This window comes from Lissotriton vulgaris, chromosome 6 (genome assembly GCF_964263255.1).
Source record: "Lissotriton vulgaris chromosome 6, aLisVul1.2, whole genome shotgun sequence".
NCBI lineage: Eukaryota > Metazoa > Chordata > Amphibia > Caudata > Salamandridae > Lissotriton > Lissotriton vulgaris.
Genome location: NC_141694.1, coordinates 740,514,945 through 740,532,012, shown reverse-complemented (window position 1 = coordinate 740,532,012; position 17,068 = coordinate 740,514,945).

Sequence of the window (17,068 nt, the reverse complement as noted above, 5' to 3'; positions counted from 1 at the left end):
TTCAGGAGACTGGGAAAAAGTTAGGAACTTTTTGAGATAAGCAGTGCTTCAATTTGAGAGAGCTCCCGTGACTCGTAAATAGAAACAAAATGGCAGCCGTGATATTGCATCACCGCATACGGGAACCAACTCACGAGCAAAGACTTTCCATTGATGCAGGCAGGGTGGCCGAAAGTCGCATTGTGTTCTCAAGACGTTCTGACGTGTATGAAGCTTAAAATCTTCATGGTGAGTGCTCTAATAACGGGAAACGTCCGCGTGGCACTGGAGAGCCTCACCCAAAAGCCGTCATATTCCTCCGGCGCCAAGCCACGCCCCACCGATACGATTCTTGAAGCACAACCAAATAATTTTAAAACTAATGGAGTGGTGCCTCACTAAGAACATATTTCTATTTGGTGAAGAACTCTTTCTACAAGAACATGGAACTGCAATGGGCACCTGCTTTGCCCACATTTATGCTAATTTACATCTTGGCTGGTGGGACGAGCAGGTGCTCAGAGCATCATCCCTGGAACAGCGGTCAGAACAGATGTTGCTGTGGATTAGGTTCATTGATGAAGTTTTCGTGCTCTGGCAGGGCACGGAAATGGACATTGAACGATTCATTAGGGAATGTAACCAGAATTCTCTCAACTTGTAGTTTGTAGGGCAACATAACACGACCACTATGGATTGCTTAGATATTCGGATAAAACGCTCAGGAGAGAGATTAGAGACCAGTGTTCAGAAAGGCCACAGCAGGCAACACTATCCTTCATGCGGGTAGTGCTCATCCTGCACCCCTAATAAGGAGCATCCCCTTTGGGGAATTATATAGAGCACGAAGGGCATGTAGCAACCAGGAAGAGTATCACAAAATAGAACAGGAAATGACAGATAGGTTTATCCAGAGAGGGCATGTGCCAGAAATCTTTAAAAGTGCAGCCACCAAGGCCAGAAATCTAGAAAGACAAAACGTGTTGTTTGAACCATCTAGAACACAGCAGAGGAAAAATGATAAAAAACAAAACAACAATCTGGAGAATCATAGATTCATAACAACATTTAACATCCAGCATAAAGAAATCAGATCCATTTTGAATCAACACTGGCATCTGATAAAAGGTGATCCAGTTATGGGTCCCAGAGTGAAAAAGCGTCCGGATATCACCTATAGAAAATCCAAATCATTAAAAGATCTGTTTGTGAGAAGTGAGTATCAGGAAAAGAGAAGGGGTGCCCCTACATGGTTACTACAAAAAACGTTTTTTAAAAAGGGTTTTAAATGTAAGGCATGTCAACAAGGCCTGAATCATACGGATTTTTTTTAAATAAAACCATTAGCATCAAGAGTGTCTTAACCTGTTGATCTAGTTTTGTTGTTTACCTATTACAGTGCCCGTGTTCCAAAATCTATATAGGTAGTACAACCCTGCCTGTATACAAAAGAATCCTGCAACATCGGAGAGCGATTGTTAGACAGGATAGACCCTATCCGATTGCAAGGCATTTTGAAATCCATCATCATAGTAATCCCTCTAGCGTTCAGTATAGCTGTATAGCAGAAATCCCATGGAAAATAAGAGGTGGGGACAGGGAAAGAGAACTCAGAAATTTGGAAACATACTTTATACTTGAGTTCAATAGCAGAAACCTCATGAGCTAAATGCAGATGAGGATTTATATACCTGCTTGTACTAAGACAAAGATGGAAATAAAAGAATGATGACAAAATCTGCACATAGTAAAGACCATTAGTTATTTGTGTTTTAAGTTTATTATTTGAGAGTGAATTGTGAAACAAGCGACACAGTTATACGCACTTGATGTTATAGAAAATAATGTTTTAGAATAATTCTTGGACAGTAAAAAGTGCCAGAGTTCATGTATTTATGTGGGATGAGATACCTTTTAAACCACAGTATTATATTGGGAATGCATCAAACTTCCCCTTTTTTTAAGTCCTTTTAGTGTTTTTATGGAGTATATGAAATAAGTATCCCTAATGAAAAATTGTACCTTGTGTATCCCAGCTACCTGTTCCTCTCCCCTGTTTTTAGGAAAACAATATACTATGAAGCACTTGCACTTTCAATAATATTGGTACTGTCATTAAGTGTAAAGAAAAGATTATTGGGGTGATAGGAAAAGAAACAAATCATGTTCGGTTTACTGAAGCACTGGCACTTTATTTCAGATGACTTGATTATGAGAAATGTAACTAAAACAACATTTTCAGAGATGGCCACCGCTTTGCAAGCGGTTCAGTATTGCGTGATTACTGTGAATGAAGTCCCTTGTTGATTTATTCTCCTGTTTTGAGTATTTCAACAAAAATGTAATGGCACTCAGACATCATGAACAAGGCAACGTGAGACTGCTGAAACACGTAGATGTAATTTTGTCAAGTGAATAAACTTAACGAGTGACCAGTATCTTTCGGAGTGCCGGATTGTTATTTGTCAAGAGGGATAATCCTATTTGTATATATATATATTCACTGAAAAAAACCATAGGTTATAGACAATATATAGTCTACAAAACCTTATTTTACTCACACAAAACCATTGAAATTCGCATATATAGTTAGTTGCACTAACTATATATCGCGAACCCGCAATCCACTGCTGATGATGTCACATATTACATCATTCATGACATGGTCAGTGACATCACTGATGACATCACTGATGACATCTCAAATGACATCACTGATGACATCACTGATGACAACATCCAGTGACTGTATGTTTCTGTTAAAATATGTCTTACATATTGAAGAATGAGTGGATGTATAAGTGTCTGGATGAAGGATTTAGTAGGTGCATGACTGACTGTATGAGTGAGTGATTAAATGTGTCTCACTGAGTGCATGGGTTAGTGACTAAACTGTCTTAATTTGTGCATCATTATGTCTGTTGTTCTGTAACCTGGTGCATGTGTTGATCAGTAGCTATATGAGTAACTATATGGGTTATTGATTGGTTGCCCAAGTATTTGTATGGGAGACTGAGTGTGTGTGTGGGTGGCTTGGAGGTGTATGACTCTGTGCATAGATGTGTGAGCAGTTGATTCACTAGATGTATGGGTTCAAAAGTGCATGTGGAAACAGCTGTATGGGCGGTTGACTGTGTGCATGAGTGTATTGGTGAGTGAATGGATATCTCAGTGCTACATGTCAAAGTAAGTACATATGTAAAACACAGTACATGTGAGAGTTGACATATATAAATAACTGTGCATAAGAGCCAGTGAATGTGTGAGTGGCTGTATGGATCATTGTGAACCTGTATCAGGGATTGTATAAGAGAGTAAATATGTGTTAGTATATGTTTGAATAAGTAAGGTGTGTATAACTGTATAGTTGAGGAAATGGAGGTGTGATTGATTCTTTGCATGACTGACTAGGTGTGGAAGTAACTCCATGGATGAGTGACAGTCTGTGAGTGTCTGTTTACACTGATTGTATCTAAGGTTATATTAGAGTCTGAAGAGGTTCATCGTATTATCACATGAATGATATCATCAGTGATGTGATCAGTAATGTCAAATGAGATGTCATCAGTGATGTCATCAGTGATGTCATTTGAGATTTCATCAGTGATGTCATCAGTGATGTCATTTGAGATGACATCAGTGATGTCATCAGTGATGTCATTTGAGATGTCATCAGTGATGTCATCAGTGATGTCACTGACCATGTCATGAATGATGTAATATGTGACATCATCAGCAGTGGATTGCGGGTGCGCGATATATAGTTAGTGCAACTAACTATATATGCGAATTTCAATGGTTTTGTGTGAGTAAAATAAGGTTTTGTAAATGCTAATTCCTAACTATATATGGTCTATAACCTATGGTTTTTTCAGTGAATTTTCAAGGTTTTGTAAATGCTAATTCCTAACTATATATGGTCTATAACCTATGGGTTTTTCAGTGATATATATATATATATATTACTCAGGGAGTCAGCCTCACGTTCTGTAGAAGGATGGCAGCGGACCCAGGAATTTTCAGGTGCAAATTTTATTATGTGCAAAAGCGCCCCCACACCATAGCCATGACGCGTTTCGGGTCTTCCTCGACCCTTGATCACATGACAGCGCTTAGGAGGTGAAATTCAAACTTTGAAGTGGCAGTGCACAAAGGAAACACATACGTCATCATAGATACAAACAACATACTATACCTGTGTTAAATGTCGGTATACCTATTTTTCAATAAAGCAGCAATAAATGTACTGTTTTTTATGTATATTAAAAAATAAGCTAAAATACTTCCCATATAAATACCAAAGATAAATATATTAAAATATCATATATTTAAAATTTATCTAATAAAATTGTGCAAAAAATTGATGCTAAAATAGCAAATAGCGACTTTGGGCAATCATTCTATCAGTAAATGTCACACTGGGAAAAGCTACTTGTAGGATACTAACTGTAAAATACACATTTACTATCCAAAACCAGACCTAAATGCCTTTCAGTTTAAAGTGCAAATCCGACATGAAACGTATGTTAAATAGTATTATATCAAGTTAAAATATCTAGGTATGATCCAATGTGCAAAATAGTGCATTGTAAACAATATAAGGTGCAACCCTTGTGAATGTGCAAAAAGTGCAAAACATGAATTAATAACATTTAAAACAATGCATGTTATAATCACATTCCTAATAATTAGTAAAACAGATTAAAAATATTATATCTGTTTACGTACTTTAAAATTCATTATAGTAAGAAGAGTTAGCATCATAAAATATTACCATATATTTAGATTTCATGAATAGAACCATAGATATCGATAGGATGAATGCACATGAGTGTTATTCATTACAGACATGTATACAGATCTTCCCCTGCATTCAATCCATTGGGATGTTTACTATCTAGGTTCAAGATGTAAAATGTTTCCAGTTTGCGAAGAGCACCCTCTCTGTCGCCTCCTCTTCTAAGGGGCATAACAGCATCTATTGCATAATATTTTAATAGATGGGGATTTTGATTATGATATTCCTTAAAATGTCTGGCGACAGGGTAATTTTCGTCACAGTGTATAATCGCTCTTAAATGCTGGAGCACTCTCCTATGGACTGGGAGTCTTGTGCTACCAATATATCTAAGTCCACAGGGACATTCAAGAACATATATCGCAAACTCAGTTTTGCAAGTTAGGTATTTTGAGATGCTAATCTCTTTTTTGAAAAAAGGAGAAGTAAAAGTTTTCTTGTTGACTCCATTCTGACAAGCTTTACATATGGAACATTTAACAAACCCTTTCCTGCTACTTAACCAATCAGTCTTCACAAGGATTTCAGGGCTGCTACTAGTCAGACTATTCTGCATGGAGCCAGCTTTTTTGAATGTTATATTTGGAGACATGGTACCACCCATTTTCAATACAGAATCATTCTTAATAAGATCCCAATGTTTGGTCAAAATGTTCCTGATATCACGATGTTGCTTACTATATGTCATGATAAATCTTATGGTATCATCAACGGGAACCTCAACACTCTGCTGTCTCATCGCTTTTGTGACTAGGGCCTCCTCTCTAGGCAAAAGTTGTGTTCGTTTAACTGCTGCCTGAATATTTTTGTCCGAGTATCCTCTTGCCAAAAAACATTTCCGACATGCAGACTGTGCTTTTACCATATCTTCATGCCTACTACAAATCCGTTTAATCCGAAGCATCTCCCCATAGGGAATGCTCCGAATTAGATGGCGTGGGTGATTGCTGGTAGCATGCAATAAAGTATTGCCAGCTGTTTCCTTTCTGTGCAATCTCGTGTGGAGTACTTGTTCATGAATAAATACCTCCACATCTAAGAGGTTAGCTGATGTTTTGCTGATATGAGAGGTGAATTTTAAATTAAGACAATTTACATTAATTTCTTCGACAAAAGTGGCTGCTGAAGCTTCCTCTCCCCTCCAAATCAGAAACAAATCATCAATGTATCGATACATGCATATGATGTTATTATTGACATTTTCAACAAACTGCACCCCGAGTACCTGCTTCTCCCACAGCCCCATGTGCAAACATGCGTAGCTGGGGGAGAAGCAGGAACCCATTGCCACCCCCCTTGTCTGCTGAAAGCACTGTTTATCGAACATAAAGTAATTGTTGTATAGACACATTTCAATCATCGCCACCAGCATATCATTATGGGCATGACAGTGGAGGGGTCTGTTATTCAAAAAATGTTTAACTGCTTTCAATCCATCATAATGATTAATGCTGGTGTAAAGGGAGGTGACGTCTAGGGTCATAAGTAAATAATCCTCTCTCCACTGTAATTTTCAGAAATCCCTATTCAAAAAAATCCTAACTATATATACCTACTGGCGACCGCCAGTAGGTGATATATATATATATATATATATATATATATATATATATATATATATATATGTATATATATATATATATATATATAATTTCTATGGCAAAATGAAACCCCTCATTTTGTTCCTTTTCAAATTAAATGTATTAAGTGTTACCACTTTATTCCAATAAAGATGACTTCAGGTGTGCCATACCTTTGTCATAAGTAAGACTGTTAGCGTTCTAGTTGTTCTTTAGAACACTCTGGGACATTCTGTCATTGGGCTATAGTTGGGCTACATCTGGCTGATATTTGGGCTACATTTGGGCTCTTTTGTCTCTGGTGGCCATCTTGGGAGCCTGCATATCAGAATTTTTTTAATGAAATATAAGAGGATTTGAGAAGTCACTCAAAATGTGCCCTAATTTTTCTTTCTTCAGCAATAATCATAATTTCTATGGCAAAATGTCTGTCATTGGGCTATAGTTGGGCTACATCTGGCTGATATTTGGGCTACATTTGGGTTTTTTTGTCTCTGGTGGCCATCTTTGGGCTACATTGGGCTACATTTGGGCTCTAACATATATATAGCCCAATGTAGCCCAATATGTATTTTTCAAAGTTAATTTTCGGAAAAACCACTGGAGCATATATCTTGAGACATAGCAAAGGCACATCGGGGTACCAGTCCCTACAATTTTGCCAAGTTTGGTGGAAATCCATTCAGCCGTTCGGGCTAAAAGTGAGTCCAACCGCCCTATGGAAAATTCAATGTTAAAAACACGTTTTGGGACCCCCCTTTTTTCTCGGCCCCTGCTTGACGAAACCCCCCCAACCTTTCAGGGGACGCTCAGAAACAAAATGTGCCATTTTCCTGAAAATTTCAGCCAATTCCGTCCATCAACGCCAAAGTTATTCAACATAGAATTTTCAGAAATCCCTATTCAAAAAAATCCTAAGTATATATACCTACTGGCGACCGCCAGTAGGTAATATATTTATATATATATATATATATATATATATATATTACCAGTTCACATCCTTTGAGAAACCGGGACCCTCGGACTGCGGTGCAAACCAGGGTCAAAGGCACCCTGTTTGTATTCTCCTTCACCACACGTTGACAAACGTGTAAATGCACTCGACCTCCAAGCAATATTCACCATTAAATTAAGCCATCCAGCAAAGTTCGTAAGTATATTCTTTTATTCCAGCATGGAACACAGTTCATAGGACTAAACCCCCAACGCGTTTCAGCGACAACCGTGACCAAGGCGAGTTGTCACTGAAACGCGTTGGGGGTTTAGTCCTATGAACTGTGTTCCATGCTGGAATAAAAGAATATACTTACGAACTTTGCTGGATGGCTTAATTTAATGGTGAATATTGCTTGGAGGTCGAGTGCATTTACACGTTTGTCAACGTGTGGTGAAGGAGAATATATATATATATACATATATATATATATATACACATATATATATATATATATATATATATATATATATATATATATATGTATATATATATATATATATATATATATATATATATATATATATATATATGTATATATATATACCTAATTCTATTAACTAACTATAATGTCCCTTTAACCTTTGTTTTTTCTGTGACTTTCAAAGTTTTTTGTTGTTGTTTCCTAACTATAGCATCCCTGTAACCCTTAGTCTTTTAAGTGAATTTGCAAGGTTTTTCAAATGTTATTTCCTAACTCTACCCACTAACCTTTGGCAGTGAGTGTGTGAGTGCATGAGTGTCTCAGTAGGTCTGTGAGTGGGTGTGAGATTGTCTGAGTGGGTCTGTCAGTGGGTGTGCGATTGTCTGAGTAGGACTATGAGTAAGTGCATGAGTCTCTGAATGGGTCTGTGAGTGGCTGCATGAGTGTCTAACTAGGTTTGTGAGTGAGTGCCTGAGTGTCTGAGTGTGTGTTAGTAGGTACATGAGCCTGATTGGGTTTGTGAGTGAGTACATGAATCTCTGTATCGGTCTGTGAATGGGTGTGTGAGCCTGAGTGGGTCTGTGAGTGGGTGCATGAGTCTCTGAGTGGGTCTCTGAGTGGGTGCATTAGTCACTGAGTGGGTTTGTGAGTGGGTGTATGAGTATCTCATAGGGTCTGTGAGTGGGTGCTTGAGTGTCTGAGTGGGTCTTTGAGGGCATGTGAGGGTGTCTGAGTGCTCTCTCTTTTGCTCTCTTCTGCTCTGTTTTACCTTTCCTGCTTGTCTTTCTACCCTCTGTTTTGCCCTCTAATTTGTCTTTCCTGCTAATTTTTCTACCACCCATTTTGTATTTTTTGCCTTCTATTTGCCTCTCCTGATCGGATTTCTGCCACCTGTTTTGCCTTTTCTGCTCATATTTCTGCCCTCAGTTCTACCTTTTTTGCTAGTTTTTTCGGTCCTCTGTTTTGCATTGTTTTCTTTATTTTTCTGGCCACATTTAAATGTGGGACCAGGGCTGCACAGACCCCTCCCAAGGGCTATTTTGGGCCCAGCATATTTTCCTTGGTGCCATGGAGCCTACCCAGGGCACCCAGTGTGCTATGGGACTTCGGGAGGAGCCTTGAAGCCCTCGCAGTCCCTGTTGGCTCCTCGCCTCCTGCAGGACCCAACATTGCTATTGCACAAAGGAAGCTGCTGGAAAGGCAGCTCTATATGTGCCAGAACAATAATTTAATCTCTTTCCCTACCCAAATGTCTGTGGGCAGGGAAAGAGATGAAAACTCTACTTCCAGTGCTGTATTTGCTTTTGCTTAGTGGGAGCTGCCTCATTAAAGATCATCTCTGGGGATCTTCTCTTTTTGACTAGCTGAGGGCTTCTGGGAATTGAATGTAGAAAAAGGAGGACATTTGTCAAGGGAATCTTTATTAATCTCCTCCTATGTCATCTCTTACAATTATGTATTCTGCAGTGCTTAATCCAAGCAGTAGGCTTTATCATTGATTCCTCCTTTATTTAAGTGCCCAGGAGAGTCATATTGGTAAACCTCTACACTTTGCTACATCATCTTATGTGAAAAATTTTACTATTTTTCTTTACCAGCTGTATCAAAAATATACATCAGTGTCATTAAATATTAAATGTGTGCATTTTTGCAACTGTATTAACAACACAGCTGCATAAAATATACACAGGGTGACATAACAGTGATAGTGTCAAGGCCTTGAACCCACTTAGTATAAGCAGCTTGTTTGATTAAAGAAAACAAAATAAACAACCAATATATATGAGAAAAAATCCTCTCTCACAACCCTCCCTTGCATCCATGTATGTGAAAACATATTTTGTATTACTGTGGTTGTCACACATATAATGTGTACATGGTGAACTAAAAAGAAAGTTATCACAGTTATAACAAGTAGTTGAACTGTATACAATATGTAAGAGAACTTTTCATGGAGGTTGTAAATCAGATTTGCTCTCCAACGCCTAAAGTATATTATCCCAGGAGCCCAGTGGAGTGGCTTTATTTGTCTTAGTAATGTGGCTAGATCAACTTTCAACCAATGCAAAACATATTGCATGCATATATGCAGCTTGAGCGCCCTCCGACCTTTCCATTTAATAGCTATATTGAAATTAGCAATTGCCAATGCCAAACCAATAAATATATACATCTACTTTTGAGGTGGAGTTGACAGACCAGACCCAATAAACATTGCTGAGGTGGCAAGAAAATGCCCAAATCTGTAATGTCTTTAGTATTATTAACTATGAGTCACCAGTACATCTGAATGCGACAGCATTACCAACTCATTATGAGGGAATCTAACAGCCGTCTGCTGACATTGGGGACAGGAGTCATCCGGCTCTATTATGTCTGGGAAATTCTATAAGGAGACAAATACGTCTGATGGATGTAGATAGATGTACATGGATGTAGTTGGTCTGAGTGTCATGCGCCTGAGTTTGGCCTGGTAGGAAATAGTGCCATGTTTACATGTACACTGTTCTTCCCTAAAGGTGCCTTCCCTTTGTCACTTTGACTTTTGGCACACATTCACATTTGTGACAGTTAGGCTAGTTTCTTGGACGAATTTACCTTGCTAACACAGAGAACGTCATGAGAACACTATCACACTGCCTTGAGATTGTGTACAAGGCCCTCACATGCCTTATGCTGATGTGTTTGTTATCACGTCTATATGGTGACACAGCAATCTGTGGAATAGAAATAATGGCAGCCTGATCACAATTTCGCCCTAAGGTAAGGATGCCTTTTTCTATATATAACCTTTTGTTTCCCAAGTATAATCAGAGGAGATACTTCTGCTGACTATGAGGGGTCCCTGCATGCTGAAACCTTTGCCCTGCAGCTGACTGACGTCTTGTGAGGGTGGTCCAGTTCATGACCAAGGTGGGGTCCTACACTCTTACCCACCAGGTGAAGGAGTTGGATCATCCACAAGGGGGTTTCTTGGCAGACCACACATTTACACCTTAGACACATAGGTTGGGGTTTGCATCATAGGAGTAAGCTAATACTGTATATATTGCATATATAAGTTGTCTTAACAAGATGGTGAAAGTCTTAGTTTTATATGGGCCATGCATTATAACTGGATCCCAGAGTGCATAGATACCACATCGGATTCAGCCATCACTGTTGGTATTCTGGAGGCACTTTAGCAGCCCTAAACAATTCACAGTGAGCCATGAATGACCCAGCACCAAGATTAAATTGCTCCCTAAGAACATCAAACAGTATGTACATAACATTTGCTGCAGGGGTTGCTTGATGACAGTGTAGAGGCCTCAATAGTGTGGGTGGGTGACTTCAATTGTGCTCTAGATGGACACTGGGACCACCATCCACCAAAACTGGGCACCATAACGCGAATTATTGAATACTTGGCCCGAGTCATATGTAACCTGGGACTCCTTGATAGGTGGCATGTTTTACATCCACAGGAACATGGTTACACAGGTCACTCACTAACGCATTGCACATATAGGCACCTAGACAGGCTCCTGGTAAAGGAACTGGGACCAGTGGCAGTACAGAGGGTTGAGCACCTGGGTAAATATATGTCTGATGCATCAGTGGTGCTTCATTTGGGTTGGCAGAGGGAGGTACGGACTAACAGACGCTGGTGTATGCCCTCAGATCTCCACACTGATGTGTCCTGTAAGGAAACACATCGAGAAGCACTCCAGACATACAACAGTAGTAATTAGGAGTCAACCAATACACATGCCACATAATGGGAAGCCCTTGAGGCGCTTACAAGTGACTATTGTATTATAATGACGTGTGGGGTTAAACGAGAACTCCTTGCAAATATTGATGGTCAAGAGAGACGACTGACGCAGGTCCATATGGACAAAGCAAGCTCTCCAACAGTTAGAGGGGAAGTCCTACAATTCCACAGGGACCTGCAGAGAATGTGGGAGTCCCTTGACAGTCATGAAGGAGACACATCTGGGTGTTTGTTGGCCTAGATACTGTGATGCAAGCAGGAGATTCTACCTAGCCTACAGATCAGTGATGGTGGGGAATGGGTACTAACACAGTGCAGCAAGATCCTTGACACCCTGGTGGCACACTTTTCTAGTGTGCATAGGGAATTCAGAGATGGATCCCCTGACAGGGAGGAACCATTCTCTGGGGAGTGGAATTGACCTTGATGGGAATCTTACTTTGGAAGAACTGAAAGCCACGCTTTAGTTGTTGAATAGAGGTAAGGTGCAAGGAGGAGCTGGACTCCCAGCGGAGTTTTAACAGGCATATTAGGATTTGTTGGGTGAGAATCTGTTGACGGTCTTTCTGAAGGCACAGAATCTTGGTCTCCTGCCCCAACCATGCAGGAGGGAATTCTGAGTCTCATGTTGAAGCCAGGCGGGTATCCTGAGGATCCCTACCCCTATAGGCCTATTACTATGATCAGCACAGATGTCAAGATTCTCTGTAAGTTACTGGTGAAACAGTCCAGGGAGTCGTCAGTGCACTAATCCCTGAGGATCAGTGCAGCTTTATGCCTGCACATAGTACAACCTTTAACCTACGTCTGACTCATCTACTGAATGAAACCATGAAATCAGAAGATGATTTGACCCTCATGCCATTACACATTGAGAAGGCATTTGATACCATCCAGTGTAGTTATCTTAGGAAAGTGCTGCAGGGATGGGCTTTCCCCAGTCTTCAGCGGCTGGATACAATTGTTGCCCGTGTTAAATTGAGGAGCGAGATTTCTGAATTGTGGTTGATTGAGCAGAGCATTTGCCAGGGTTGTCCCCTCTCACCACTTTTATCTGCCTTGGCCATGGATTCCATGGTCATTTGCCTCCGCCAAGAGCTAGAGGACTGGGGAAATTGAGTCGGTGGCAAGACGCATCTCATATCTTTATACGCAGATGATGTGTTGGTATATGTTTCCTCCCCAGCGGAGGCAGTGCCTGTATTGAATGATGCAGTGCTCGGAAGACTTTGAGCTGGCATTGGGCCTTTGGCCAAATGTTAGTAAATCATTACTATTTCCCCTGGGCCAAATGGTGCTAGTGACACTCAAACATTGCCTGATTTGGGCATTCTGTGGGAAAACAAGGGATTTTGATACCTGGGCTTTATAGTTAATAGGATAGAACTGGAATACCAGCGCCTTAATATGGATCGCATGGTGAGGGGTCTCAATAACTCTATAGAGTTCAAGAATACACTCCCACTGTGTAAGTTATGGGAAGGGCAGAAGTGACCAAGATGGTCTTCCTACCACAGTGTTTGTAATTAGTACAAAATGCACTTTTTCCTTTACAGGAGTTCCTCTGTTTGACTCTGGATTGTCTCCTTATCTCATTGATATGGGCGGGGAAACAAAGAAGTGTGATGCTCTCAGCTTTGATATGAAGAAGGGCTGTTTAGCTATCCCTGACATCTGCCTATATTATTATGCTGCACATCTCCAGCATGCAGCCCGCTGGCTCACAGATGGAAACAATTGGGAGAAGCGCCTACTCCGGGGTGGGGTGTAGAGGATGACACTGCCATGTCTTCTGATGCAGGGGACCGGGCGAAGGGGCCTGTACCCTACATAATTTGCTGTACGGCAGGCCTGTGGGAAACTGAAGGGAAAAACTACGTAGAGCCCCCTTTGATAGGGAACTACTCATTTGGGACTTAGAACCCTTCAATTCCATCGATCAAGGTATGTTCATGGACAGATGAAGGGAGGGTGGATGTGAAGTAGCAGGGTACCTGTACCCAGGGGAAACCTTTATTACATTCCAGGAAGCTCAGGACGCATTAGAGGAGGGATGTGGCAATTCTTACAATATACCAAACTAGACAACACAGTGAAGGAGCTCAGGAACACATACCCGGTGGCGCCGCCTTCACATACGCTCAGAGGATTGCTCTGATGGGGAGACAGTAGATATCGGATTCCCCTCTTCTATGGGGCACTCAGTGAGGACCAAACTAAGGGCATATTATCAAGAACAGCGTTAAAATTATCTCTGCTTTAGCGGCAGAAAACTGCTGCTAAAGCGGCGATAATGGGCTTAATAATATGCCCTGAAGAATTCCAATAGAATCCCATGTTCACACCAGAACATGGACTTCTATTGGAATTCTCAAGGGCATATTATCAAGCCCATTATCCCCGCTTTAGCGGCAGTTTTCTGCTGCTAAACCGGCGATAATTTTAAACGCCGTTCTTGATAATATGCCCCTAATAGAGACCATAAGGAGAGAGATGCATGGGAGTTGAAGTTAGAAGGTATGTTGGAGGAAGCAAACTGGAAGCATGCATGTGCCTTAGTGAAGAAGTTATCCTCCAATAATTGATTTAAACTGATCCATTTTAAATATTTATACTGTACTTACATGACACCAACCAGGCTCTGTAGCATTTACCTGAGCAGGGGGGGCAGAATGTCCATATTGTGGAGAAAATGGAGCCACATTCTTACACCTGGCCTGCCACTGTGTAGCGTTCTATATTTTCTAGTAACTAGTTTCTGTGTCTCAGCTGGAGTGGGCGTTGTTGGCCCCTTGACCCCTTGACCCCCTTGACCCCCTTGTGCCTATCTGTTGGGGGGATCAAAAAACCCAAGGGGCCTAAGAAATCATACCAGCGGCTCCAATTGGCATTGCTCCTTGTGAAGCGGAGGATTGCAATAGGGTGGGTGGGGCCAACAATCCCAAGTGAGGGTTTGTGGATAAAAGATGTGTTGGAATGGGGAACTATGGATGAATAGCATATGAAATTCTCCCACATAGATGGCAAAGTCGCCTTTAAAGAATATGTTACGGCTGACAGAGCTATAGATCATGGAGACCAGAACTGAATGGAATATTGACCCCCAATGCTTTGGTGAACCTGGGTTGTGACACATTCCGCTAAACAGTGCATTATATTTTGGGAGTTGGAGGACTTGCTCTAATCTGCTGGAGGTATGATTGTATACCTGTATCTCTGATTATTATATTGGCACCTATGACCATACACATTATGTTGTGTTGAACTATATAAAATGCAAAAATGAAAGTAAAAAAATAACAGTATGTGAACACAACGAGAGACCATAGCATATTATATAAGAACATAAGCATAACAATGATATTTTCTTGGAAGAACTCAAATATACATATAAATGCTACTGATTCGATGTGCTCTGATATATATCTATCTTGTAAGTAATCAATACGTTAATGTTTCTTTCCATTTCAACTCATAACATTCAGTAAACATATGTTTTCTTCGAAACCTAAATATATAGCATATTTGATCTTGTTTATATTCCAAACTTCACGCAATCTTCAAATCCCCAATATGCAGCCCCATGAAGCGCTGTTTCGGTACCAGACTAAAATGCAGTTAGGCGCCATCCTCAGTGCGCTAATACATGATTGAAGAACAAGGGGAGAAGAAAGGAAAGGGTAGCAGAGGTGAAGAAAACACATGTAAAATATATATATTGATAAACATAATAAGGATCATAGCACTAAATGACTCACAGGAACAAAAAGTCAGTATTAAAATTGAATTGTATACTTGGAGGGAATGATCAGCCATAGTATCATTCAGCAACAGACATATGATCCCTTCACCAACACCCATGTGCCTCGTTAGACTGACATTAGTAAAACGTGATAACCATATATGGCTGGCAGATACTTTATAATCATCTACCCTCTTTCAGAATGCATGACAGTGATCGTTGTCTACTTGCAAATGACCAGTTACACCTAAGGTGCTACTATGGCGGGGAACTTTGTGTATTTTCTTCATATAGCTTTGGAACCATAGACCCAGAAGATGAAGAAGAAGCTAGTATAAGACTATACTTGTTCTTTATTTGCCACATCCATCTTCCATCTACCATTCACCATTCTTACATCTTGCAGAATTCTTACAGTGCACCATTCTTAGAGCATTCTTAGAGTTTCCAAAAATCTATAGGTAACGATGATAACAGTTACACAGCATATGTGTGCAAATAATTTCTGTGCTCACTTGTTTTGTTGCTCACGGTCAATACTGAAATACCAATGAACATAATGCTATCAAACACTGCAACCAAATAAAAACAAGCAAACTTGAAGGGGCCCGAATCAGCGCCAAGCCTCAGAATGGTATTTACACGTGAAGGCCAATACGCAAATACATGTTACCACAATCCTGGCCTTCTGCACAGTGGGTCAAGTAGGGCTAAGGCTTTACAAAACAGGGCGGGCAGATCAATCGAAGGTCCTCTCTCTCAGGACCCCCTTTAGTGTGGAACACCAATGTGTTGTTTGAGGATATTTTCAGGGTGATATACCCAGAAGCTGTTGCCATAAAGCACAAAAAAGCTGTGAGATACAAACTGAACATGAGGTGGATGATACAGTTGCACAATTTGTCTGGGGATTTTATTCATACTCTTGTTTGAGGTAAATACAGTATTTCAAAAATAGATACCTTATTGTGTTTTTATCTAGGAACCTAAATCAATATTACTATTTTATGCCCTTGTATGGCTATAATCAATAATATCCCTATAATGGCATAAGAATCAGATCCATATTTAGTAAATAGCCCTTGCAGTCCAAAGCACGGCAAAGCTACTTCCTCAGATTTCTAGAAAGCACAATGAGTTCTTTCAACACACCAAACCTCCAGAAACCTGGGAAATCCCCACTTGCTTTTGTTTTGATTTCATCCTAGAACTCCTGTGAAGCACTGTAAGAACGGCCAGTTCTTAGTGACATCTTTATTGACGTCTTATGTCCAAACCTTACGTCAAACTCGGCACCTTTCAGGTATAAATATACCAACGTTGCCTTAACCCCTTTACTGCTAAGGCAAAAATATTTATTGAATTGAATTTCCATTGAAATCAATGGAAAGTCCATGACGAGTTACCCTTGTCATTAGCAGCCAAGAGGTTAAGCAAACACACGGTGGTGGTTTTGAAGCAGCGCAGCTATCTACTTGCCCGAGAGCCCAGCTGATGCGAGAGCCCACGGACGCTGCCCCTCCTCTTTGACGCGCTGAGAAAGACGCTGTCTTTTTCTCCAGCCGAGAAAATCCATCTCCGGCGTTTCCAGCCTACCCTTGCGAGTTGCTGGAATATCGAGTCCTGAGGAAAGAGATACCAGAACTCCTACATTCTATTACCAAGGTACGGAGCTGACTATACCCTTAAAGAGAATTCTTGAATCAGATTCTTGGCAAAACCAACTTAACTTAAACTGCTACTTACTTACTCCTTCCCATGTATTAGGCTTAGGTCAGGTACACCGGGGTA